General features: G+C 48.8%; 1 pseudogene; it reads left to right on the forward strand.

Moving 5' to 3' along the window:
* The first annotated feature begins 4,030 nt into the window (after nt 1-4,030).
* The window catches only part of LOC138428901 (frizzled-3-like), a 61,270-nt pseudogene continuing 41,937 nt past the window's right edge, over nt 4,031-23,363 (forward strand).

A 23,363-nucleotide genomic window follows, 5' to 3' on the forward strand; every position in this document is an offset into this window, starting at 1 on the left:
TTATTTGGAATTCTGTGTTTCTGGTTTGCTCCTTCATGTGTGTAGTATTTCTCTGCCTTTTCATACTTTTTTCTGAACTTGTTGTGTTTGAAGTCTCCTTTTCCCAGGCTTCCAGCGAAGTTGAATTCTTTCATTGAAGAAGGTTGAATTCTTTCTTTTGGTTTCTGGCTGCCTAAGGCTGGTCCAGTGGTTGTGTAAGCTTTGTGTAGAGTGAGATTTGTGCTGAGTTTCTGTTTGTTTGTGTTTCCTCTCCTGGGTAAGGCTGAGTGAGGTGGTAATCCTATCTGCTGATGATTGAGTTTGTACTTGTGTTTTGTTTGTTGTTTAGCTGAGGCGTCCTGCACAGGGTGCTGCTGGTGGTTGGGCGTTGCTGGATCTGGTGTTCAAGTGGTTTCCTGTGTGTGAGTTCTCACTATTTGATCCTCCCTATGGCTATTCTCTGGTAGTCTAGGGTCTGGAGTCAGTGCTCCTACTCCAGAGGTTCAGGACTTGATCTCTGGTCAGAAACAAAGATTCCACAAGTGGTTTGTTATGGCATTAAGTGAGATTAAAACAAATATCCAACAATGAGAAACCAAAGATGAACCCCAGACAAATGGCAGTTATAAAATCAGATGAATAATATTTAAAATCATGGAATATACACATATACATACACACCCATGAGCAAAGTCAAAACAGTCCAACAAAAGTAAAGTGCAGTTGATTGATCCGGCAAACAAAGGAAATAAAAAATTAAACTTACCAGGTGAGAACAAAACTAACTCAAGCACAGACTGGAAACAAAACTAAAGCAGTGTGCCAAATGGGGAACAGAGCAATGAAAAGAAAGCTAACAAACATGTTGAGAGGAAAGGAAGGAAAGAAAAGAAAGAATGGATATGCAGATTTAAATAGAGACAGATGAAGATTTATACACATTAAAGATTAGCTGCAAGGGGGAAAAACAGGAGTAAAGGCAAAGAAAGGGATAAATATGCAAAAATACAATAGATTTAAAAAATTAAAATTATCAAGAGGAGAAAAGAAAAAAATGGAAGAAGAAAGAAAGAAGGAAAACTCCACAGAACTGCAACAGCCCAATGTAGAGGCAGAGGTTTATAACAAGGTTAAAAAGTGTGACTGCATATACACATATACATACACACCCACAGGCCAAATCCAAAAAGTCCAACAAATATAAAGTACAATAGATTGACCCAGTGAACAAAAGAACCCAAAGTTATATCTACCAGAACAAAACTAGGCAAAGCACAAACTGGAAAAGAAAACGAGAGCTCAGTGCCGACTGGGGAATAAAGCACTGAAACTAAAAGTGACAACTCTGCTGAGAGGAAAGGACAGAAAGAAACAAAAGAAGGACATGCAAAGGTAGATAAAGGTAGATAAAGAAGATTTATATATGTTAAAGATTAACTGCAAGGGGAAAAGAACCGTAGGGAAAGCAAACTAAGGAATAAATATAGAAAAAATAAAACTAGGTTTAAAAAATTAAAGAGAAAAGAAAAAGGAAAGCTCCCCGGAACTGCAGAAGCCCAACGTAGAGGCGAGGTTTATAGCAATAAAAAATGTGACTAGAAAAAATAAAGCTCAAAAGCTCAATTGGATTTCATAGTGCCAGTAAAATCAACAGCTACAACAGAGGGGGCGGGGTGGGGGGAGAGAAAATAGAAAAAAATAAATCTAAAAGAATCTACAGAACAAGTCAAAAAATAAGAATAATAAATGTTTTTCTCGAGTCATTGCTGTCAGCGTCCTATCCCTGACTGGAGGTCACAGCCCACTTTACCTCCCTCGGATGCCCTCCAGCCCTGTGCTGATCTCTGGACCTGCTGCGGGGGCAGCTCAGAGTCTAATCTGGTCCTACTCCTGTGTGTTCTTGCCTCCGGTGTCCACAGCTATCAGAACTAGTAGTGTTCTTTTGTGGGAGCTCTCAGTGACCTTTTATCTATTCCATAGAGACAGAGTCTTCCTAGTTGATCGTGTGGATTTAATCTGCAGCTTGTACAGCTGGTGGTGAGGTTTTAGGTCTTCTTCCTTAGCCACACTGCCCCTGGGTTTCAATTGTGGTTTCATTTCCACCTATCCATGTGGGTCATCCACTGGGGTGTGCTCCTGCGGCTGCCCTGGTGGACGTGGGTTTGCCCCTGTGAGGGCCAAGGGTGGAGGTGGTGCAGCTGCTTGGGCCGCAGGGGTTCTGGCAGCACCAGGTACTCAGGGGAGTTGGCTGAGAGGGCAGCAGGAAATACAGTGCTCTAGAAGGGTATGGCAACCAGTCTTGGGCGGTACGCTCCAGTGTTGTTGCCTGGAGAACCCCCTCCTCCCTGACAGAGTTGCCTGGCAGGCCACAGATAAGAGAGCGGCAAAAAGCTGCATATGACTGAAGTGGGCACAGATGCAAGACTTTTTTTGCCTGTGGCAGCTCTGCCCCAGTGAGAGTTGAGCATGAAGTTGGCGCAGCTGCTTGGCTTTCGGGGACGCTGGCAGCAAGTGTGCAAGGACATGGCCTGCCTCCGCTGCAGGAGTTACGTCCCTATCAGAGTCTTTTTTCAAGCCTCTTGTAGCTGGTGATCAAAAGGCGTGTCTGTAGCTCCACCTGTTCAGGCACTTAGAGGGCTGGCTACCTTGCCTGGGGTCCTTCTCTGTTGTTGGGTGTGTCAGGCACATAGAGGGGCCCTCCTGGCTGGGATCCTAGTCTGTAGGTTGGCACCCCTGGCACTTAAAGTGGCACCTGAGAGGGGTCCTGCTCTGTAGTGCCGTGTGTCAGGCGTTTGATGGGCCAGCCTCTCTCTATTGTTCAGCTGCCGATGCTGGCATGTGGGGAGAGAGAGGCTATGGTGATGGCTCCGTCCCCTACCCATGACTCAGCAGTATCGCCTTGCTTCCGTGGCTGCCTGGCTTTCCTCCCTCATATCCCCTAAGTCTGTCTCTTCTCCCTCACATGCCCTCAGTCCATCTCTCCACAGTCCACAGCAGCCCTCGCCCTGGAACGGCCCCACAATCCCTAAACTCCAGCTCCCGGCTGCTGCGCCTTCCAGGGGACCAGTGTCCCTGTCCGGGGTGTGTATGGCTGCGGCAAGGACTGTCTGATTCTCATTCCATTTAGGCTGCCACAGATCGGCTGTTTCACTCTCAGCCTTAAGTGTTTCTCCTCTGACTCAGCCAGTTGGCCCATGCGCGGATTGGACCCCTGCCTCAGTTCCCCCACCCGCCGAGGGCAGGTCCAGTCCTTCTGACACTCCTGTTTTTCCCTAGTTCCTTCGTCATACCGAGCTTTGCGTGGTTCTCTATCTTCTCTTCCACTGCTCAGGTCCTCTTGCCCCCTGTTAGCTGGTGTTCTGGATGCACTTCTGTCTCTGAAGGTGGATTCCTGATGTGTCCTTGGACAGAGATGTACCCCACGTCCACCGACTCCTCTGCCCTCTTGTTCTAGGGAAGATTTTTACCTCTTATTTTTAAGAAAGTTCTATTTGAGTCTAGGGTAAATTGAGGACTATCTTGTAATTAAACGTTAAAAAAAAACTTGTAGCTACTATTCTACTGGAGCTTTTTATTTATGTATGCTTACTTTATATATACTTATTTATAGTTTGAAATCTTCCTGTAAACTGTGTGTCCTAAATAAATAGCATTAGTTACACTATTTATTCATGGCTATGCCTGTTTTAATAAAGAGTGATATTTTTGAAGCCAAAACAAAATTATGTATACATTCTTCGTTTTTTTTGCCAACTGTGGAATATCTCATTGTATGACCCACAAGCAAGATATTTGCATGATTTCTTCAACATATGGTAATGTTCTCCAAGGACATAAGCATAAATAAGCCACAACTGCTAAATGTGGAAATCCAAATCATTCGGTTCCCAAGGAGTAAATGATTCTTGTCCTGTGTTTTTAGGTTCCCAGATTGTGGTGAGCCGTCTCCTCGGCTGGTGGCCCTGAATTTAGCTGGCGATCCTACTGATCCTGCTGATCCTACTGATCCTCCCACAGTGCAGAGGGACTGTGGCTTTTGGTGTCCCCGAGAGTGGAAAATCGATCCTGATCTTGGCTGTTCCTTTTTGCACGTGCGTGATTGTTCACCTCCTTGTCGAAAGATGTACTTTAGGAGAGGAGAGCTTTCATTTGCTCGGTATTTCATAGGATTGATTTCAGGCATTTGCCTCTCTGCCACGTTGTTGACTTTTTTCACTTTTTTGATTGATGGGATAAGATTCCGGTATCCTGAAAGACCCATTATAATGTATGCTGCCTGCTACATGATGGTGTCATTAATTTTCTTTCTTGGGTTTTTGCTTGAGGACCGAGTCGCCTGCCGTGCATCCAGCCCTGCACAGTATAAGGCTTCCACAGTGACCCAAGGATCTCAGAACAAAGCTGGTATCATGCTTTCCATGATACTCTATTTTTTTGACTATGGCTGGCAGCATTGGTGGGTGATTCTTACCATCACATGGTTCTTGGCAGCTGTGCCAAAGTGGGGTAGTGAAGCTATCGAGAAGAAAGCCTTGCTGTTTCCTGCCGAAGCGTGGGGCAACCCTGGAACGCTGACCGTCATCCTTTCAGCGATGAATAAAATTGAAGGTGACGGTATCAGTGGCATGTGTTTTGTTGGCCTCTACGATGTTGATGCCTTGAGGTATTTTGTTCTTGCACCCCTCTGCCTGTGTGTGGTAGTTGGGGTTTCACTCCTTTTAGCTGGCATTATATCCCTAAACAGTGTGCAAGTTGAGATTCCATTTGAAAAGGAGAACCAGTATAAACTGGTGGAGTTTATGATCTGGACTGGTGTTTTCAGCACTCTGTATCTCATACCACTCATGGTTGTACTTGGATGCTACTTTTTGAGCAAGCTTACCGCGGCATCTGGGAAACAACGTGGATACAAGAACTCTGCAGAGAATATCACATCCCATGTCCATTCAGGTAAGGGAAACCTTGTTCTAAATTTCAAAACATTTAACAGTGAAAAGAGCTAATCTTAGATTCTTTTTTTAACTCTTCATGTAAAACCTGAACATTAAATTTTTGAAGTGAAGTTAATGAACAAATTTATTGTAGTAAGAATGTCATGCACACGTTTCTATTAACATCTTCCTTCTAAAAGATCACTTTTGTGAGTCCAAGCCATGGGCTTTTAAGCACTTTACTTCTGTTACCACAAAATAGCTGCTTGTTGATTACTTAGAAGTCTGCAGGTTTGAGGGGAAGATGTTGATTAAAAGACAGTGTCTGTGGGAATTTCAGTGATCCTTAGAATGGGAGTTTTAACAGTTTTGAAAAACATTCGAATGCATTTGTACAAACAGTTTCATCTCTTAGTTGGTCTGTTTTTCTTTTTTGCATACTGAATATTTTGTGATTTACCTTTTAATTTAAAGAGATCAGATAATCATAGAATTTTAGATCTAGAGCGGACCTTCAGTTCAATTCAGTTCAGTTCAGTCGCTCAGTCGTGTCCAACTGTTTGTGACCCCATGAATCACAACACGCCAGGCCTCCCTGTTCATCACCATCTCCTGGAGTTCACTCAGACTCACGTCCATCGACTCCGTGATGCCATCCAGCCATCTCATCCTCGGTCGTCCCCTTCTCCTCCTGCCCCCAATCCCTCCCAGCATTGGAGTCTTTTCCAATGAGTCAACTCTTCTCATGAGGTGGCCAAAGTACTGGAGTTTCAGCTTTCGCATCATTCCTTCCAAAAAAATCCCAGGGTTCATCTCCTTTAGAAGGGACTGGTTGGATCTCCTTGCAGTCCAAGGGACTCTCAAGAGTCTTCTCCAACACCACAGTTCAAACGCATCAATTCTTCGGCGCTCAGCCTTCTTCACAGTCCAACTCTCATATCCATACAGGACCACAGGAAAAACCATAGCCTTGACTAGACAGACCTTAGTCAGCAAAGTAATGTCTCTGCTTTTGAATATGCTATCTAGGTTGGTCATAACTTTTCTTCCAAGGAGTAAGCGTGTTTTAATTTCATGGCTGTTAGAAATGGTTTATTCAAGTTCCCTGTGTAATTTAGAGTTCTTAAACATCTATCTTATTTGAGGCTTAGAAATGTCAAGTGACTTGCTCACTTTATTCAAGTACTTATGCATTATAGATAACTTCTGTTTACTTGTCTCTTTCCCCTGGTAGACAGTGAAGTCTTTAAATGCAAGAACGTCTTTTTCATATTTTTTCGAAGCATGTTCTATATGTTAGCAGATGATGGCATTGAGGATGGGAATGTGTAGATTGAGAAGAAAAGACATTTTTAAGAAAAGTTCCAGTGTCACTGGAAACAAGGAGTGTGTGATTAGCACATAGTCAACTCTGGTAAATACTTGATGACTGAAAATGCCATTTCCTTTTTTATTTTGTGGTGTCAATGATTCTACACAAAATTACACTTTAATTATTATATCATTATTATTTATATTATATATAACATAATATTATAATATTATAAATATTTGCTACTGGCTTTTAAAACACCAACCTATATTTGAGAGACCAGAAAAAAATGAATAATTGAAATTTTATTACATTTCTTGATAGATGCTTCCTAAGAACTCTTAATATGAGTTTTCAGGCCTGAAGCTAAGTAATCAAATTTTGCCTCTAATGAGAGAGAAAGAGGTGATTGAATTACATCATGTGCTTTTCATGTAAGGTTTCTAGGATTCTAAATATATATATCTTAGGACTGATACTCAGCGCTCAGCCAGTTTGGGAAGAGTGTTGGGTACGTTTTCTGACATCCGGATTGACTCATCAGGCCTGCGCTCAAATTTTTGTCTCCCTAGCCCAAGGAAACTTCCAGAGCTGTGTTAGCCAGCCCCCTCTGCTTGACTTTTTCCCTGCCTTTTCTTCGCAGAGTGGGCTTTGCTGAGATGCCCCGAGGGAAGGAGCAGCCCTCTCAGTCTCCAGCTCCCTCACTGGGATTCCCTTTTGTTTGAAATCTTGGATTGTGGCTGCCTAAGGACCTCTTTTAAACTGTATTTCACTTTTCTAGCTCTTGGTAGGCTGACCTACAAGCTGTTTGAGTCTGTCACTGGAAGTGGGGACACCCTGGGGGTCTTCTGTCATCTGAAGCCACATGTAACAGGCCCAGTAATTGTATTGATCAAGGTTATTTGATCCCAGGGAAAACAAGAACCAGGGGTCCTTGCTTGATACACACGGTTGTGTTTCTGATCAGAATCCTCAGCTTGCCCGGGCTGTTTCAGTGCCACGTGAACTTGGGAAGGAGGTGGAGCAAGCGGCCCATGCAGCCTGGAGACAGAGGAGCCGGTCTGCCCTCTTCCCTTGCCCCTGCCGGCCCAGGGCAGGCCTTGTGATGCCAGGCTGCTGGTGGTGGAGGAGAAGGCTGAGGAGGGAGGGGTGACGTGACCTGTGTTCTGGGACATGGTCACATGTGGGTTTTCTTTTTCAGTTTGAAAGAATGACTGCTTTTAGTCTTCCCTCCAGTTTCACTTTAAGGTTAAAACTGAAGATTTTATTCTTAAAGTTGAGCACAGAGGGTTTATGGTCTTTTTGAAAGCAACAGTTGAGGTTTAAAAAACACATATCAGAGAACTCCACTAGATAAAGCCAAAAGCAGAGAATGTGTTCAGGGTGAACTGCGTGCGGGACCCGAAACTGCACTCTGTCTCTCCCAGAGTGTGTAATCGCTGAGATGGGTGGATATAGGACCCCAAGCACCCTGGGGACTTGAGGTCCTCAAGTGACAGCAGAGGTCCGGGCTGAGCCAGGAGCAGTGGGGCCTGTGCCCCGGTGAGTGGAGAGCCTCGAGGGTGGGAGTGGGGCCAGGAGAGGGGTGGGAGACTCGGGGGCGGAGGGTGGGCAGCACCTGGTGGTGTCTGGGAGGTGCTGGCTGTCGCAGATCAAGGCAGGGACACCCTTGAACCTCCACCGCGCCACCCCCATGGAGCAGAGTTGTCTGGCAGCCCAGGATGGAAGTTTAGAGGGTGAGTTCGCAGCAGGTTGAATGAACCCCTGTACCCACTGTGGGTTCATTTTAAGGGCCTGGAGTGAGGTTAGTCAAGGCCTTGCTGAGCTCGAGTGAGGGAGTCTGACAGGGAGGACCGAGCTCAGGGTGAGAGTGAGGGGCAGCTAGCGTGGTAAGTCCTCCTCAGCCGGGTGGGATCTGGGGACACCCTTGACTTCAGGGGTGCCTTTCAGGAGCCTCCCTGGAGGGTTGTTTGGGGGTTAGAGGGGGCAGAAGCCCACTTAGAAGACGTGCTCATAACCAGGGGTGGTGGTTTCTGAAGCAGTTTATACTGGTCAGTTCGACTGTGACCCAGTATCTTGCAGGGTCATGTTTTACAGGGGGCCTGAGCCATGGGCACGGCCTTCCTTCTCCCTCACCCCACACTCCCCTGTTGTCTTTCTGGCAGCCCCTCCCCCCTCTCTGCACCCTTGATGGTGGGCCTGAGCCCAGCCCCCCCTGTTACCACGGAGCCCCTTGTGACTGAGCGGGTTCCAGTTCCGGGCACCTGGGAGACGTGCTGGAGGCAGAGCCTTGGTGCCATTTCTCCTTGAGACAGCGGTGCGGGTGGTCATAGTGTGAGAGCAGTGGTCCTAGTGTGAGAGCGGTGTGTGTGAGAGTGGTGGTCGTAGTGTGAATAGTGGTGGTCGTAGTGAGAGATCAGTGGTGCTAACTCGAGAGCTGAGGTATCCTACCATGAAACAACGGTTGCCCCCGAGTGGGGGGCTGCCCCCATCCGCGAGGATGGGTCGCCGAAGGGCCCACCTGTGGGCGTTATTCCAGTGCTGCAACCCCAAGGCACAGGCCAAGACAAGGAAGAACTTGGCCTCCGCCCAAGTCCTGGAAGGAGAGGGGCCTGAGGTGAGAGCAGCCCGCAGCTGGGCCCGTCGGACTGGCCCTCACCCGGCAAAGCATCCGGGTTGTGTTTCATTTCATTAGCATGGCTGTGGGCCCTGCTGGCCAGGGCGTTTTGGCCTTAGTGCGCAGCGTTGACCCCAGCAGTTTACCCTGTAAGACGCGGTGCAGGTGCTGCGTGGAGGGTGGGCGGGGGCCCCACAAGAAGGGAAACACTGGCTGGAGGAATCACTGGGGCACGTGGACTGAGCTATTGAGTCAGTCCTTGATGCAGAAACGCTAAGCCCATTAATGTCTCCCATCTTCCAAAGCAGAGAGCAGTGTGGCCAGTATTTTAATCACAGGTACCTGCTGCTTCCGTGTCTGACATACATCCTCATAGCTACACATGTCTACTACATGCCTCTCACGAGTGCTGGGCACTGTTCTGGGTGCTGCACACTCAGTGTGTAGTAGGGGATACGTAGCCCAGGGTTTTTAAATTTCTGCAAAGAAAAATAGAAGAACGTGTGGTTCAGCTTGAGCAAGTTCACCACGTGGACGACCCGCGTGCACGCAAATTGTGGCAAAATACATATAACATCAATTTTACATTTAATCCAGTTGATTGAATGACTGGGTGGCTTCCGTGGAGTCAGGCTAACAGATGGCCTTGGGGTGCCATCTGCCTTTTTCCCAGAGGAACACTCCAAAGCCTGGTGGCTTCCCTTTTTTCTTCCTTCTCCCCAGTGGCTCTAGGTCACTGGTCTATGTGTCGTATAAGAATCTCTTTATCCACTTTGTTGTTAGGTTTATCTTTTGGAAAGCTTCTCAGACGTCCTGGGCCTTGAGAAGGCAGGCTTGGATTCCGGGTTCTCCCCTACCGTGTGCCGAGGTTGAGGCTGAAGGCTGGTCTGAATTATAGTGGTCTGTGTGGTCTTGGGGTCAGTGGACCCCCTCTTCTCTGGAGGGGCTAGGAGAGCCTTTATGTGGAGCCTGGAGAGACTTGACAGGGCCAGTCTTCACAGTCTCACTGTCTTTTTAAATTATGTTTGCATTTAGTTTCTCATTTCTTTGTTTTTTAGGAGAAGAATATACAACTACTTAGGGAGCATCTTCAGAGACGAGAAGAAGAAATATCAGTGCTCAAGGCCGAAATCAACAACACCAGGGTCAGAATGGGGATTCTCACGTGTTGACATTTGCCCCGTGTGGGTCACCGCTAGCCTCCGTGTTGCTGTCCTTAACCTCTGTCTGATTTTCAAGTCATTTTTCACATCTTCCCACTGAGCAGACCTGGGTGGATCAGTTTGGGGTTCTCATACCTTGTTTCAAAGTTATGATGAGACAATGTAATTTTATTACATTTGAGGGGGGAGTGCTCTTAACTTAGATTTTTGTCCACACTACGCTTTGTGTGGGATCTTAGTTCCCCGACCAGGGATTGAAACCCGTGACCCCTGCAGAAGTGTGGAGTCTTAACTACTGGGCCCCTGGCGAAGTCCACTCTAAATTTCGATGGAACTGGCGGGATTCCGACGTGCCTTAGCATGTTTCTGGCTATAGCGTGAGGCTGAGAGGAGTTATCGGGCCTGAATTCGAGCAGGAGGTTAAAGGTGCTCCTTTGGCCCCGCCCTGCAGCTGCTGCTGGACCACCTGGAGTTCCTGGTTTCCCGGTACCAGCCATCCTTCCAGTTGACGGCGGACAAGCAGCAGGCACAGTCCCCAGCCAGCATGACCAGCGAGGTGGAGGTGCTCAGGGCGCTGAGATTGCTCTTTGAGCACCACAAGGCCCTGGATGAGAAGGTACCAGCCCCCCGGCCGTCCTGGATTTGTACACTTGCTGCCTTGTTTGGAGGGTGATGCACTTATTTATGTAACTAGTTGACCCTTGAGTTTCTTGAATTCTTGTATATGCATTTTTTTTTTTCTGTAAGAAGTCAGAGTTTTATATGGTTAAAAAGCATGGCCTGCGTACATGCTCAGTCATGTCTGAATCTTTGCAACCCTGCGGACTGTAGCCCACCACGCTCCTCTGTTCATGGGGCTTCCCAGGCATGAATCCTGGAGTGGGTTGCCATTTTCCACTCCATGGAATCTTCCCGACCCAGGGATCGATCCTGCCCTCTTGCATTGGCACGCGGATTCTTTACCACTGAGCCATCTGGGAAGACCCCAGTTAAAAAGTATTAGTTGGCATGAATGTCTCAAGATGTATTATATTCTGTATATCAACTTGCAGTGAAAAACTGGGTAATAGAATTAATTTAGGATCACATTTTGTTCTCTCAAGCTTAGAATTTAAAGCTGTTAACAAGATTTTCTTGACGTTAAGATCAGTGAGAGACGTTAACGGTATTCTATCACAGTATCCACGTATGAGGGTGAGTATACACTAAGAGTGTACTAACGCACATACACACAGCAACACACAGTGACTCGGCCCCTTTGATTTGAGTTGAGAGTGTGGTTATATGTAGAGCTCGAATTAGGTGCCACACATAAAGAGGTAAGCTTGATCAGTCATCCTGTAATTTCAATTAAGGGTTTGTCCTTTGAATCGTTTCATTTAAAAAAGAATGAAGGCTGTAGTGGTGGGCATCAGGTGTTCTTTCTCTTTCTGATTGAGGACCCACCCACCTGGGTTATTTTAATGACTAGTAAACTAGCCTTGTGGCTCAGAGCTGCAGGATGTCTTCAGTACCCCTTTGTCCTGGAGAAGACAAATTCTGACTCTAATCACCTGGTGGTATTCGGGATGGATAGCATCACCATGTAGTTTCTTTTTATGTTGTGTTTTCAGTTTCGAGTTGAGTTTATCCAGGTGGGGTTTTGCTGTCTCTACTTATTTCTTTAGTCTGATTCAATTTTTGGATTATCCACATTTCTCCAGAGTCAGGGCTTCCAAGTAAAATTGGGTTCTGTTCCTGATAGACCTGAGCTGCCCTGAATGTCGCTGATGAGACGTGGTCCTCTCATGCCCAGGTGCAGACCACGAAGGAGCAGGACTGGGAGCGTGCGCAGCAAGCCAGCGTGCTGGGGGACATGGCCCAGGCGTTCCAGAGTGATGAGGGCGTGTCTGACGGCGAGGGCGACAGGGTCACCCTCTTCAGCTCAGCCACTCAGCTGTCGCCCAGCGGGCAGACCGATGCCAAGACTCAGAGTGTGAGGCTGCAGGAGCAGCTGGACGCCATGAACGAAGAGATCAGGTGGGTGATCCCAAACTCAGCTCCCCAGAAACTCGATTTCTCTGAGGAGCTGCCTTCTCCTAGGGAAGTCTAAGTGTTCCATAGTAAGAAACCTGACCTCAGGTCTGCTTCAAGAATTTTCAGTTTTGAGATTGCCCTTGATGATAGAGCTCGGTCAGCCGGGGGGTTCTGTCCAAGGCGTTTTGGGGTGTCCCCCCTCAGCTCTGAGCCCCAAGGTGGGTGAGGTGCCGAGGCGGTGTCCACTGTGGCCTGAGCACCCTCCTGTGTCCTCAGAGCCCACGAATTTCTGGTGAAAGGCCACCTGGAACAGAAAAGCTCACGTTTTGGGGTTGGCAAATTCTGACTCAGATGTGCATTTTCATTTTTCAGTTAATAAACAGTGTGAAGATTGGCTTGTTGTAAGACAGTGGTCCAAGGACATGTGTTTGAGTTTTTCTTATCTCCTCAGTATATTTAAGATGTTTTCTTTAGACACCATCTTGGCAGTTATAACAATTTTACAAAACGGGATAGAATCCAAAGGCTGGCCTCGTGGTGAGCAGGGGCCCTTGGGTCTGGGTGCAGCTGGGTGGCTGGGGGCCCCGAGGCCTGCCTGGTGCCACACTCACACAGCTATGCCCGTGTCCTGAGTCCATGTTCAGAGTGGCCGCAGGCCGGTGACCCTGCACAGGATCAGGCAGAGGCTGCTGCTCAGACTGTTCTCGTCACGTCAGCCCAGGCCCAGAATGGGCCGAGGTGCCCATTCCTGTCCACCGAGTGCGGGGGGGGGGGGGGGGGAGAAAGGCAGGGGGCCACCGGGACAACCAGCAAATGCAGGTGGTGCCGCCTGCCCATTTGACGGTGAGACAGATGGTTTTGTGGGCCGTGTTTGAGCACAGACGAGATCAGAAGCATGGTCTTTCCATGTCCCCTCAGGAAATGTGGAACAGTTATGTATCAATATTTTTATTTTTACAGCAAGCTGTCATGTAAAAGTAATTTTTCCTTATGTGACAAGTTGACTTGATGTAAATGGTACATTCTGTCCATCAACTTGTCATCAACAGTGAAAAACTTTCAAGTTGTATATGTGGAAGTGAAGCTGGAGAGTTTACTTCCTATAAGAATGTTTTATTTTAATTTGAAAATCATTTTATTTGCATCATCATGTATTTAAACTGCTATATAAAATCACCCACAACACATTAGGGGAGAAGAGCCGAAACCGTGAATTCTAGGTTAATGCAGCACATTGACCTGAATCCAGAAACTCACACAAAGCTGGTGCAGAACTTCCTCAAGAGATGCGTTTGTACATATTCAAACTTACATTAAAAATAAAGATCAACTCAGCACTTCATCTGGTCTGTAGACTTGTGTTTAGAAACTCCATCTTGTTCGTGAATTGCTGTTTTGATTGTACTGAGTTCCCGATTCCCAGTGGAAAAGACTTGCGGCACTGACGTGTATCTCTGCCCTGAGAGCAGGGAGGTAAAGGTTGTCAGCATCAGGCATCTCCTCACAGGAAGAGCGTCGCCACCAGGGCCCCTTCAGAATGTTAGAGGAAAGACATGAAATGAAGAGTGAATGATCAGGGGCCAGTTTGTAAGACTCAATGCTAAGTTATTCTAAGTTTGAGAATATTCAAAAGAGAAAAGTCGAACCTTTTGGCTGAGATGTTAATTGAGCAAGTGTTTCTGGAATTTGCTAATCATGACACAGAATGCCAGCCCAATTTGTTGTCCAGACACGTTTCTCTGCTGACAAGGGCAGGTGACGGGTTTTATTCTATTTTAGGTTGGTGGAAGAAGAGAAGGAGAACACAGAGCAGCGGGTCGAGGACACTGAGAGCAGGGAGGGCAGGGGACGCTTAGGCAGCCTCCATCGTTGTAAGTCGGTGAGCTCCCTCAACCTGCTTGCTGGATCCTCAGCTGCCGGCTCCTGCCCGCCCCTGCCCAAGCCCAGAAGGAGGCGGCACCGCCTGGCGCAGGAGGGAGACCGGCTGGGCATCATGACTCTGGTATGTGTCTGCCTCCTCCTTGCCCATCCTTCCCCCAGGACATGGGTTTTCTTTATTTTGTGTGTTTTTTGGTTTTCCTTTTTTACTTAGAAGAAAATCGGGTACATTTGCTACACTCAGAGGTCAACATTTTTTTAAACTGCCTAGTCTTTAATCATTCCACAATGGCACAGCAACGAATTAGTCTTGATATTTGGACCACAGGCTTAGCACATCATCATGAACTCAGCCAGAGCCTGCCTCTGTAACGTTGGGCCTGGCCTGTGCTGGGCACAGCAGCTGCAGGGAAGTTTCTGTTCTCAGGGAGCAGACAGCTTCGTGAAAGTAACCATAGGCAGCCCTCGTGGTGTGGGAAAGCTGTGCAGCACATGTTCCATTGGGGCTGCCTGGCTGCAGGGTGCAGGGCATGCAATGGGAACAAAACCAAGAATCTCCATGGTCTGCTTGCGGATGGACCCGGCCGCGGGCTCAGGCCAGCTCTGCGTGTGAAACCAGGTTAAGAGCCTGGTGCCCCAGGGCCCCAGGGAAGAGGTTGGGTGCCTCACTTTTCTGAGTCTAAAAATGGGATGACGACCTAGGGCTTTTGGTGACAGAGTGTGCGGCTCTGAAGTACATGTTCCAGCTTTCTTGTGTGTTTAGCTTGGGTTTTGTCAGTGCATTGTTATCCCATGAAATCACGTGTACAACACTCTGCTTTGTGACTGGACATGTATTATCACTTTCTTCTGTGACCACCCATTTCATGTTAGCTGCATTGTTAGTCAGGTTATCATTAAATTCACTGTGAAACCTTCTAGCGGCCTGTGAAATGGGAACTAGTCCATTTTGTGGTCTTTTGACACACCGTTTTTATAATTTGCATCATTGGGTAATCAGTTGCTATTTAAAATTCTTTGAGGATTTCTCTGTGGTCTCATGCTTGATTTCTTTCCGAATATTTGTTACAGAACAGTTCTGTATGTTTTCCTTGCTGTTGGAGTTCTCCGGCGGTGTGTCTGCTTTCATCATTGGTTTAGATTTCCTGTCTCATCCTGTTGTCTGCTTGGTTGTCATCAATCCAGACCCCTCCCCCGCCCCCGAGGCTGTAGTTTCCCATCCATCTCCCCTCCCCCGTCCCCCCACTTGCTCTGGTCATGGCCGTGCTGTGGTCCACAGCGTGTGTGCCCTTGTTGGGTCTGTGCTTTGTCTTCATGTCTCATTAAATGGTGTTTTTCTCCCATAGCAGTAAGTTGAATTGGTGAATCACTATGCAGTTACAGGAGAAGGCAATGGCAACCCACTCCAGTATTCTTGCTTGAAAATCCCATGGACAGAGAAGCCTGGTAGGCTGCAGTCCATGGGGTCGCACAGAGTCAGATACGATTGAAGCAACTTAGCAGCAGCAGCAGCAGCATGCAGTTACAAGCATAATGTAGATGGATCCTAAACAGCATATCATGTATAATTCATAAATGAGATTGTGCTTACATAAAGAAATGATCCTCTTAAGTGTAGAATTAATGGACTTTCAGATATGCAGATGACACCACCCTTCTGGCAGAAGCGAAGAGGAACAAAAAGCCTCTTGACGAAAGTGAAAGAGGAGAGTGAAAAAGTTGGCTTAAAGCTCACCATTCAGAAAACGAGGATCATGGCATCTGGTCCCATCACTTCACGGGAAATAGATGGGGAAACAATGGAAACAGTGTCAGAGTTTATTTTGGGGGGCTCCACAATCACTGCAGATGGTGATTGCAAACATGAAATTAAGACGCTTATTCCTTGGAAGGAAAATTATGACCAACCTAGATAGCATATTGAAAAGCAGAGAGATTCCTTTGCCAACAAAGGTCCATTTAGTCAAGGCTATGGTTTTTCTAGTGGTCATGTATGGACATGAAAGTTGGACTGTGAAGAAAGGTGAGCGCCGAAGAATTGATGCTTTTGAGCTGTGGTGTTGGAGAAGACTCTTGAGAGTCCCTTGGACTGCAAGGAGATCAACCAGTCCGTCCTAAAGGAGATCAGCCCTGGGTGTTCATTGGAAGGACTGATGCTAAAGCTGAAACTCCAGTACTCTGGCCACCTCATGTGAAGAGCTGACTCAATGGAAAAGACTCTGATGCTGGGAGGGATTGGGGGCAGGAGGAGAAGAGGACAGCAGAGGATGAGGTGGCTGGATGGCATCACCAACTCAACGGATATGAGTTTGGGTGAACTCCAGGAGTTGGTGATGGATGGGGAGGCCTGGAGTGCTGTGATTCATGGGGTTGCAAGGAGTCAGACACGACTCAGCGACTGATCTGAACTGAGCTGACACAATGTCCTTTCTGTGTTGGTGCTTGTATTTAAGAGTGTAAATCTCATCAGCTTTTGCACAGTTAATGTCTCCATTAGAGTCTAGAAACATGTCTTTTGCGGTTAATAAAATGTAAAGACGGCACCTGCTATTATGCTAGCTTTCATTCTTACATATTTTCACAGGGAGCCTGTTTTAATGAATTTATTTTGAGAAGTTTTAAATCAAATTCTATGTCAGGATTTTACATTAATGTCCAAGAGGTGGTTAGATTTGTTCAATGTTAAAATAGGTATTATGGTAACTTCCTCATCAGTTAATTTACTAATTTAAAGTATAAGATGTTTTTTATTAAGGGAAACTAACTTATAGAGAGGTTTGCCTGAGAATAGACAACTGTTAAGGGCCTTTGCTGTACGGAATCCTGTGCTTTAATAAATCATGATGATGTAATAGAACTGTATCTTCCTGAGTAATAATTTCTAATGTTTCTCTAGTAAATCTTGAATAGCTTATTTAACTTCTGTGGTCAAAAAAAATGATCTGTTTCCAGTCACGTGTTCTCTGAATCTTCATGTCACTTACAAGTTTGCCCTCATTTTTGCTTTCCTGTATTTGCCTATTCGGATGCTTGAAATTTTAGCTTCAAAGTCGCAGTGAATCTGGTTTCTCTTCATTTCTTTGCATGCATCTATCAGCCTAGTGATTTAAGGAAGCGGTGTCGAAAGGTAAACTATTTAGTAATTTAGCAGGCCTTTCTTTCTCTGTGAAGTATTAAAGAGTCCTTTTGGTTTAACATGAATGAACACCGTGTGGTTATGTCCTGGTGAATAACTGACGTTTTAATGGAAGTAATGAAACTCACCCACCACTTAAACTGTGCTGATGGTTCTGTTGGAAATAGGTCATTCGTTGGGACAGTTGTAACAGTTTGCCTTTCTCCCACTTGTTTGCCTTCTGATCATCTCATGGTTGCTTATAATAGACATAGTATTATTATTTTTAAAAATTTTCTTTACTTATGTTTTTTGCCATGCTGCACAGCTTATGGGATCTTAGTTCCCCAGCCAGGGATCAGACCAGTGTCCCGGCAGTGAACGTGCCAAGTCTTAACCTCTGGATCACCATGGAATTTCCGCTTAGTGTTTTCTTACAAGGAATGACTGAATGAGAGCCATAGATGTTAGATTTGCAGGAAGCCAGTTTAATGATGGTGGGTCGCAGTGTGCAGGAGACTCTGTGGGCCGGGCACGTGCTTTCCGCGTCTGTCATCTCATCCCCAGGTGAGATCCAGGCTGCTGCTCTCCCCGTTCAGGAGACATGGACACTGAGGCTTAGCGAGGCCGGTCACCCTGCCCAGGCTCTCACACCCAGCAGCGAGGTGCGGACTGCTCTGATCAGAGCCTGGACACTTAACCGTGGTGCTGTCCAGCCCACTTTCCTCCAGAGGCTCTCGTGTCCATCACGGCATCTCTGATGGAGGGAGCCTCAGGAGGGAGCTCGCTGCTTCTCCCTTCGGGTCACTTGGATGATCCCCTGTTGTTGGAGTCCACTGCCCCACGGGCTGGCCTTCCTTGTCCCTCTCCTTCTCCCAGTCTGGTGACCGAGCACTCCTGGGCCTTCCTGCAGGACGGGTGGCCACGCTCCAGTTCAGGCCACTCAGTGCCCGGGAGCCCTTCTTCTGGGCACAGCAGAGCAGCGCCGTCCCCCTGGGGTTGGTGACCTGGGTGTGCCGCTCGCCCACTCTGTGGCCTGCTTTGCCCTCCTGTTAAGTGGACATGGTGCTGGCCATCCTGGCCACGTGGGCACCAGTCGGGCAGCTCGCATCCTGGGGGAGGGCGGCCAGGCTGCGGTCCCAGAGGCCTTGCTCAGGAGGAGGCCCAGGGTAAGGGGCTGGCGTGGTCCCTGACCTTGAGGCAGGTGTTTGTCTCCACTGAGTCCATAGTCAACCCAGGTGCGTCACTTCCCTGCTCTGTTCGTTGTTTTCTGATTTTTAGAAATGCTTATTTTAACTTGAATTTGAGATTGATCCCTGTTCAGTTCCATGTGGATAATTTCTAGGCTTTGTAGCCTTCTGTTGTCAGAGGGTTCTTGTTAGAGTGCAGGGGAGGGTGCCCAGCTTATCCAACTGCTGTTAAACGAGTTCAGCTGTGTTTTGCACTAAGTCACTTTGTTGTCACCAAGCTCTTGTGGAGCTGCACAGGATCAGTATTCTTTACATAATCCCACTGAAAAGGCACAGGTTAGTTGGTTAAAACAAGGCACTATTTGTTTATAAAAATACATGCCATGCATGTCTCCTAAAACTTCCCCTGGCTTAACCACACACCCAGATGTATCAGTGAGACCTGTCTGGACCCTGAGGGGTTAATCTGTTCCCTACACTGTCCTTCCTGTGCTCACACCCAGGACCAGCAGAAAAGCTCGGAGTCCAGGAGAGATCACCTTCTTTTTGTGTTTTTATTAGTTTATTTGTTAATTGAAAGAGAATTGCTTTACAGAATTTTCATTTCTGTCAAACCCCAACATGAATCAGCCATAGGTACCCATATATCTCCTCCGTTTTGAACCTCCGACCCTTTAGGGTGATACAAGATCATCTCGTAGTGAAGACCTGGGGGTGCTTTATGGAAACCGCTCTGAGCGCATGACCCTCGAACTGCGTGTAAGTACTTCAGTGTGTGGCCCCCAGTCTGTCTGTTACCGAGAAATGTGATCCAGGCGTGTGGTGTTCGCGTGGAGGTTTAGGTACCTTTTCTGTGTTTCTCTTGTTGTCATGGGATCCAGTAACCTGCATCATCTCTCCAAATGACCTTGGGTGGTGGCACAAGCTGTATCTTTTTCTCCTTCAAACACAAAGGTCTGGACGGCTTTGCTGAGAGGTTTCGTACTCTCGCTGTGGTGCTTCTGAGCAGCATCTGGCAATGAGGACAGTCCTTTCATCAGGGCAGTTCATGCCATGCAGGGTTCACGGGGGCGGCGTCGCTCTGCTGTCCTGCCCGGCAGGGCCATCTGGTCACTGGATTCCAGGGAGGGCGGAGCCTGGCTGCAGGGAGGCTCCCGTCCAGGGTCTCTGCACTCAGTCAAATGCTCTCGCTGCCCCATAGCTCCGCTTCTCTTGAACAAGACAGTCCTTAAGGTGGCATTAAGCTAGAACAAGGGTTTCTTTTTGTACTTGGGGGAAAGCATAGCTAATAGATTTTCAGATAAGATTCTGGTTATAATGTAAAGCCTGTGTGATTGCCATTTTCAAAACACTCTATTGTTTGCCAATGTTACACTTATCTCACTCCCTCAGCTGCCAGCTTTACGGGAAGAGATAGGAGATGATGAGACTGCTATCAAATCTAAAACCTTGACCCCCGCCACGCCGCAGTCCCTTCGGCTGGACCGCCTGCACACGGGGTCGCTGCGCACAGCCAACCAAGAGGACATCAGGGACGCCCACAAGTAAGCGGCCTGTGTGCGCGTCGTCAGTTTCAGGAGCCCTGCGCCTCTTGCCCTGAAAGAGTTGCAAGGATGATTTTAAAGGAATACCATTGGGTTCAGTGCCTGTGGTTAGTGGTGAACTTCAGGTGCTGGGGAAGAAGAGCTCAGTGACCTCAGTGATTTTAGAAAATGTCCTTCTCTGGAGATTGACTCCTGTGGGAGCTTTCTTCCTGCTCTTGAGAGAGGTCTGCCTGGCCTGGGGCACGTTCCTGCCGGTGACGGCCCCGTGCCTCTCGGGTTCGCTCTTGAGGGTCCCTCCCTTTTCCTCAGGGGTCTCGTCTCAGGAGACTCTGTCCCCTCCTGTGACGGACACTGTCCTCATTCAGACCTCCACCTGGGCTCCCGTCCTGAGCAGGCAGCACGCGATCGGGGGCACGTGTGGTCACCTGACCAGCAGCCCTGCATGGTGACCATCGCTCTCCTGCCACGGCCAGGGCCCGTCACCCTGCAGGAGGCGGGGGCAACCGCCCAGAGCAGGGGAGCTCGCCTTCTCCTGGAGCGTTGTCACCTGCCGAGCAGCGACCCTGAGGGAGGGTCGGGGCGCCCTCTGCACCAGCTGGCCTGGAGTGAAGCCCTCCTCGGGGGAGAGCTCGAGGCAGAGAATCTCAGCTTCCTGGGGCGGTTGTCTGTGTCCGGGAGCCTGCATTGCTCGTGTGAAGCATGTTTGGTGAAGGAGACCCCACCGTTCGCTGCGAGGTTGAGGCGCGGGTGTTGCTGGGTGCCCGTTTCTCTCAGCAGCTCTTGTGGAGGGGTGTGTGTTTGCACAAGGGTGCCTGTTAAAGGTCGTTTTGTCTCCCCAAAGCTCGACAGGCTCTGAGGACAGCCCTGAGCCCAAGCCCAGCAGCAGCACCAGCAGGCAGGACTCGCTGCACAAAGCCGCGAAGAAGAAGGGCATCAAGTCCTCCATCCACAGCTGGTTTCATAGGAAGGAAAAGGGCCGGCCGGAACACCCCGGCAAGGAGGCGTTAGCACCAGGTGGGTGCTTCACTGTTTAGAGGGAGGAGGGCTTGCAGGCATGTCCCTTCTGTGTCTCCCCCATTGTCCCTATGAGGCTCCTGTCACTCACGCTCGGGGTCCTCCTGGGAGCAAGAGCGGAGGAGGCGTCTGTCTTCTCAGTGGGTCTGAGATGATCAGATGAGTTAATGAGTGGATGGATGGAGGGATGGATTAGAGAGTGAGTGGATGGATGAAGAGATGGTTGGCTGGATGGGTGGATGAACGGAGCATGGAATGAATACAGCAGATGATTGTACTCCAATGCTAGAAACATATTCTATGAATTTGATTGAGTAGGAGCTGGGCAATGATTGTTTCCTGCTAACAGTGACACGTGTTTTGAAAGCACCTAAGTGCTCATCAGTGAGGGGTGAAATGCAATCTGTGGACACCCCGCAATGAACAGCCCGCCCTCCTTCCTGCCACCTTCCCCAGGAGCTCATCACGGGTTCTTTCCATGCCCCCCACCCCACCCCACAGCCACGCAGGTCCTCCTGGGGTCCCCTCATCACACAAGGTTATCATTAGGCCCTCCTCTTCCTTGGCTTCATCTCTTTGAGGACAGGGTATGTTCCTGCCTCTTCAGCCACAAATGTGTTGAGTCTTGTTTGTGCTGGGTGTGGGATTTGCAGGGGTAAGTGGAGCAGATGTGGTCTGGAGCACAGTTAAGTGGCAAGAGAGCAAAAGGAGCAGGTTATTAAATGCTATCCCTAGTATTAATAAATACAATGCTGAGATGGATGGTGCATTGATTCTATACTGATGCTGTGTGTGCCCCTTACCAAGCAGGTGCTGCCCCCTCCCAACTTACAGAGGAGGACACAGTGACGGTCACGCGGTCAGGGAGTGGTGAGGGCAGGTTCACACCCACGCGGCGGGCCCAGGCACTTTCCCGAGCCCCAGCCACCTCTCTGGTGGATGCAGCAGCAATGAGACGGTTCTGTGGCATGATGATTCCGTGGACATGAGTTGGAGCAAACTTCAGGAGCTAGTGAAGGACAGGAAAGCCTGGAGTGCTGCAGTCCACGGAGTGGCAGAGTTGGACACAACTGAGCGACTGAACTAAAACCTGAGTGTGTGCTCCCCTGCTTCAGTCGTGTCTGAGTCTTTGCGACCCCAGGGACTGTAGCCCGCTAGCTCCTGTGTCCATGGGATTCTCCAGGCAAGAATACTGGAGTGGTTTGCCATGCCCTCCTCCAGGGCATCTTGTCGACCCAGGGATCGAACCCACATCTCTGTTATCTGTTGCACTGGCAGGCAGGATCTTTACCCCTGGCACCACCTGGAAAGCCCCAGTGGACGCTGACAACTAGAAATGCAGAAAAGCCGGGCTGCTCCCAATGTAAACTGGAAGAGCAGCAAGCACAGGTTGTAAAGACAAAGACACAGGATGAGCGACAACAGCGCCCACAGAGAGAGGCAGGAATGCGGTCACCCACATAAAGGAAACACCTGTGCCATTTGGAAGAGGGGCCCGTCTGCCCTTGGAGGGGCAGTTGGAACCGGAATGAAAACCGAGGCCATGGTCAGCAGTGCCCACCCACACGGCCCGGGTGGCATGGTGTCCCTCACTGGGCTTCCCGCATCCCCAGAGCTGCTAGCGGTAACATCTCTGAGTGCCAGGCCGGGCAGCGTCCCTGTGTGAGCTAAGGCATCACTGCTCTCCTTCCAGTGCTGCTGCAGGCCCTCTGTGGGCGGCCACCCTCATCCCCTGCCCTGCCACCCGCTGGGGCTGGGCTCTCCCCCTGGGGTCCTTTCAGCCCTTGAGCTTGGGTGTTCCCAGCCCTCTGCCACGCTGGACTGGGACGCGACTCAGGACTTAGGCTTGAGATGTCAAGGAGACCTTGAATCTGGAAGGACAGCACCGTGGGAGCAGGAGAGCAAAGCCCGCATGGGGAGGAAGCAGAGCTGGGGAACGTGCCCACAGCCTCCAGAGCCTCCTGCACAAGTGCCTCTCTTTGCCTCTCCTTGGCCTGGACAGACCCCAGCTGCTGCTGATCCGCAGGTGATTCCTAAAGATGCACCTCCTGCAAGAGCTATTGTCCTGCTGCTCTGGGGCTGCCTGAGTGTGTTCAGGAGCATCAGACAAGTGGGGCTCCCAAACCTCATACTGGAGGTGAGGGGCCTGGTACTGAGGAATGTTCTGAGGGTGCGGGAGGGCCTCATGCTGGACTAGGATGTGATGGTGGACTAGAGCCTGATGCTGGACTAGGGTCTGGTGCTGGAGAAAGGCCTGATGCTGAGGAGGTGTCTGACACTGGAGGAGGGCCTGATGCTTGGGAAAGGCCTGATGCTGGGGGAAGGTCTGATTCTGGACTTGGGCCTGATGCTGAGGGGCACGTCTGATGCTGGACTAGGGGCTGATGCTGGGCTAGTGGCTGATGCTGGGTGAAGCTCTGATGATGGTGGACAGCCTGCCCCCAGATGTACATGGGGTTGAGGATTAATCTCTATGAGAAATCTTTTTTTCGTACTTTCCTGACCACCTTGCTATGTTCTTTTTAACTTAAAGATAATTTTGTGCAGTATCGCTTGATTTCTGCCATACATCAATCTGAATTACCCATAGGTTACGTATGTCCC

Source organism: Ovis canadensis, chromosome 24, assembly GCF_042477335.2.
Source record: "Ovis canadensis isolate MfBH-ARS-UI-01 breed Bighorn chromosome 24, ARS-UI_OviCan_v2, whole genome shotgun sequence".
Lineage (NCBI taxonomy): Eukaryota > Metazoa > Chordata > Mammalia > Artiodactyla > Bovidae > Ovis > Ovis canadensis.